Below are 4,915 nucleotides of genomic sequence, written 5' to 3' on the forward strand. Positions count from 1 at the left end.
ATCCTGGAACAAAGCCGGGCTCTGAAATCCAGCTCCAACATCACCTACCTGAACTTGAAGAGCCACTCCACCGATCTAGGGCCTCAGCATTGCTAATGTTGGGGGCTGGATAAGACTTTGTTGTGGGGGGTTTGTCCTGAGCATCATGGCATATTTAACAGCATCCCTGGCCCTGTATTCCCTAGATAGATGCCAGTGAGTACCCCAGCCTTCATTCCCATTGTGACAACTACAAAGGTCTCCAGACATTGCCAAGTGTCTCCTGGGGGGAGGGGCAGGGGGCAAAATCCCCACTGGCTTGAGAATCACAGAAAACAATTTCTTTTTGGAAGTTACCCTCAGTGAGACAGTGGGCCTTAAACATTTTATCAACAAGCACTCAAATCTTGATTCTATGAAGAATAATTCTAAGATTTCTGCTGTCCTTAATTCTGCATCTAAGAAGCAAAATGGTGAGAGGCCCGGCACCAGCTGGGTGCTCACTGGACGCCATATTTGCTTAGGTCCAGCCAACCACAGGTTGGGCTGCTCAAGTTTTGTGGTTTTATTTTGTTTTGTTTTCTTTATACTGACGAATGTTTTAGAACTGATTCAGAAAATCCACCATAAAACTCGTGAAGATTGGATGTAATTCAGGGAAACTAAGGCACAGAGAGGAAAACCTTTAAATAGACCTCGTCAGAAGTAGCCTTGGGCTTCTGCCACAGATCTCAGCCCAAGTGCTGAGGGAGGAGAGACAAGTAGAAGGGGTTCTTCTCCAAGGCCTCTGTCACACAAGCCGAACAAACTCAGACATCTGGTCCCTTAGAGTCAAGACAATGGAGTTGGAAGACGAAAGGAGTCTGGGTGTCTGGGAGCCAGGCTATCATGAGCTACCTATCTCCAGACTTCTTTTACATCCAAGAATCAACCCTTGCATGCTTACCTGCTGCTTTTCCACCTCTGTATATCTTAGACAATTGTGTTAACTGATCCAATTGCAGAAACTCAGCTCTGTCCTTGACGCTGGTCCTCAAGATCTTGTTCAAACATTTCCTCCTTACCTCAAAGCTCTCCTTGATCCTTGCAGCTCAAGGTAGGCTCACTGACCTCTTACATCTCAAAGCCTTTGGTCAGGTCCTTTCTCACAGCACTTCTTCCCCAACTGCACTGTTACCCATGCCCATGGTTCAGCTGTCTTTCCATCTTACCTGCCACTAAAAACCCAACTCTGGACCAGTTCAACTGCCTCCTCCTTATCTCCCTCTTTCCTTCCTTCTTTTCTCCTCCCCCCTTCTCTCTTTCTTTTTCTTTATTTAAACATTTATTCAATAAATATTTAGTGAGTGCCTTTTCTATTATGTGCTAGAATGCACTTCTTTGCAGCATCTTGCAGTACCAGAAAGTAAGGTAGTGTTTAAAGTAGACATACTTGTATACACACACACACACATGCACACATACACACGCATGCACACACACACTGTGGTGGGGGTGTCAAAGGGGCACAGGAGACAACAGAGAGCTCCCAGTGACTAAAGCTGGAAAATTTGAGCAATACAATTAAAAAATAGTTTTGGATTATAACCCAAAGTAAATATAAGTATCCATGAATCCATATTGATATAGGTAAGTGATCCAATAAAGTAAAAATGAGAAAAAAGAGACAAATATTTCATGAAGAAGAATTCCAAATGAATATACTCTGCCCTAAGGGAGGTGGAGCATACATAACTCACCACACCTTGAGAGTGGGCTGAACATTGTGACTTCCCTCCAAAGAGGACAACATGGAAAAAAGGTAAAAAAGTAAGTTCATCATGGAGAAATCTAACACTGCCTTGGCCAGGTGATCAAAGTCTGCATCGACAGTCATAAATCATGCTGATGATATATACTCTTGATACAATGTGTTCCAAATGGCACTTAGCCTCTGTGAGCTTCCTCCCCTAACCCGTAACTCCAATCTAGCTATGAGACAAAGATCGAACTTCAGTAGCGTGGCACTCAACAATAGACTTGACTAGCACTTCTAAAAATGATCCAGTTCATGCAAAACCTTGTCACAGCCAAGATGCACAAACATACTATTAATCTTAAATACAAAGTATTAACATCAGCAGTTGTCCACTAGGTCAAAGGTTCCCAGACTTCCTCAGTTCATGGGCCATTAGTGTCCTAGGAATTTTCTTTACAGCACTCTTAGTCCAAAAGAAGTACTTAAAGACTGCATCTATTAAATAGTCATGTCCAAATAATTTAGTAACTGTTGTCCACTCAATATCCGACAGATGCTGCTGCTTCCTTCTATGTCCAACAGATGTCTCTGTGTCTCCATTGTGTCCCCTGAATTTGCACGGAGTCACGGGGCACCTCAGCACGCAGTTTAGGAACTGCAGCTCTAGGTGTTAAAACTCTGATGGGACATACGTGACAACCATCCGGCATGACCAATCATACGCGAATGGACTGGGTAATGTTTAAACTCACAATCTCCATACCACGACAAAGCATTGCATAGCTTAGTTTCATGCTAAATGGCAACACTGCCTCCAGCTCATTATTGTAGCAGCCCCCTGACTGTACTGAAGATGTTCCTCACTGTATTCATCAGGGTTTCTGGAGCAACAGAACCGATAGAAAGTATGTGTATGTACCTAAGAAGATTTATCATAAGGAGTTGGCTCATGTGATACAGAGACTGACAAGTCCAAGTCTGCAATGTAGGCTGGCAGCCTCGAGACCCAGGAGAGTTGAAGGTGCAGATGAGATTCAGAGGCAGCCTCCTGGGGAATTTCTTCTTGCTTAGGGAGGCCAGTCTTTTTGTTCTATTCAGGACTTCATCTAATTGCATGAGGCCCACCCACATTGTGGAAGAAAATCTGCTTACTCCAAGTTTAACCATTTAAATGTTAATTTTAATCCAAAAATAATCTCCACATCGAAGCATAAAATTAACCATCGCAAGTTCACCCCTTGCTACCTCTATACATCTCCTTAAACCAACTTAACCTCCAAACAAAGGTGATAACAAGGTCATACTGCCACCTAATATGATATCACAATCCTGTGTACAATGGAAAATGCACTAACCCTTCCCCCAGAAGAGGATCACAGAGCCCTCCTAGGATGGATGCTGGGTTCCCCTAGCAGATTTATCCCCTCCCAGGTATGTCTTCCCAGGGTGGTGACTAGGTCTCAAATAGCAAATCCACTCCATTGTTCCAGTCCCCCAAAGTCTTCGAATCCCTTCCTCTGCATTAACCCAAGGCAGGCCCAGCATTTCTAACTCACTCTCTGTGGGTTTCCTTTAGGCCCATATTTCAGCCAACCAACCAGCCAAACTGGTAGAGCCCTTTCTGACTCTAGGAACAGCAGTGCAGGGGCAACATTAGATGCAACATTAGATACAGAGCGCATATCTGTAAATTCACCTGAACCAAATTTATGTCCCTGCCACCATTGCCCCAGCCATAATATCTATTCCCACACATGTTGCCTGGACTTCTATTCGTATGAGTTAGAAAACTCCAGTAGTTCTCTGGGAGTGTAGTGCTTTCCTCATGAGTCACACTTTGTACTTCACCTTAAAGGGTCTGCCGGGACTCAAGTCCAGTTATAGAAGCAGAGAGGGCGGTGGCTTGAGTCCTGAGGAGCATCGGCTTGGCCTTGCTTGGCAGCTGCCTTAGGAAAGGCCAGTACTCTTTCCTCAGGCAGTGCAGCATGAATACCCTTGGAGAGGTAAAGAGGTCACTTTTACTGATGGTGGAGAGACTGTTGCCACTGGCAATAAAGACTCCTCAGAACTTAGGGGCCCAATGTCCCCAGCTCTCCCAGGGTCTTCTCACACATTCCCATTCCAATTTTCAGGATCTCAGTCAATGCCTTTAACAGTAGACGCCCCACTAGGCTGGGAGTGCGACTCACACTGATTCAGCCAGTCATAGGATGAGATTGTGACTTTTTGCCATCACAGCCCCGTGGCTACAGGAGATGCCAGTCTCCTTCTGGGCAGACGTGGAAGCTTTAGGGTTATTTATGGGACCATAGACTTCTGCTGGAATTATCAGGAGCACGGCTCTGTTTCCAAGGAGGCTGCTTGGCTGGTGGGATGCACACCGGAGGTACTGGTGGTCTCGATGGCCACCACTTGGGAGCCCTGTTTGAGAAACAGTCCCTATCAACGTCTGTTGAGTGCCTGGATTCAGCCACGACCGAAGTCAACATGCCACTCCTGGCTTTTCTGTCCTGTACCCTTTTGGGCTCTAGATGGCTTGAGTCCAGTAACTCACCTGCAGCGGAAAGAGTCCTGACTAATGCGGGGACCCAAAGCCCAGTCTCTGAACCAGGCCTCCCGGCCGCCTGACGTTCTGGTCCTACTTTCTTCTTTTTTTTTTTTAAATAAAAGTTTAATTTATTTTTATTGTTGACACTATTAGTCTCCATTTCCCTGACCCCTCTGCCCACCTCCACCCAGGCCTCCCACGCCCCCTTCCCTCTGACCATCAACCACACCATTGTCTGTGTCTATGGATCGTGCATGTATGTTCTTTTATCCCTTCACCTTTCCTCATTTGTCTTCCCTTCCCCCCTCCCTCTGACAGCTGTCAGTCTGTTCCGTGTGTCCATGTCTTTTTTTCTATTTTGTCAGTTTATTTTGTTCATTAGATTCCACATATAAGTGACATTATGTGGTATTTCTTTCTCTGACTGGCTTATTTCACTCAGCACAATACTCTCCAGGTCCATCCATGCAGTCACAAAAGGTAAGGTTCTCTTTTTCTTTTTTATGTCTGTGTAGTATTTCATTGTGTTAACAGCCTCCATTGCTGGCCCTCAGCTCTAACCTGTAGTCAGTCCCTTTGTAGGTACCACATTCTCACACATTCCCCTTACTGAAGGAATAGCACTCGTTTTATTATCAATAGAAAATGGC

Source organism: Furipterus horrens, unplaced genomic scaffold, assembly GCF_987537825.1.
Source record: "Furipterus horrens unplaced genomic scaffold, mFurHor1.1.pri manual_scaffold_10, whole genome shotgun sequence".
Taxonomy (NCBI): domain Eukaryota; kingdom Metazoa; phylum Chordata; class Mammalia; order Chiroptera; family Furipteridae; genus Furipterus; species Furipterus horrens.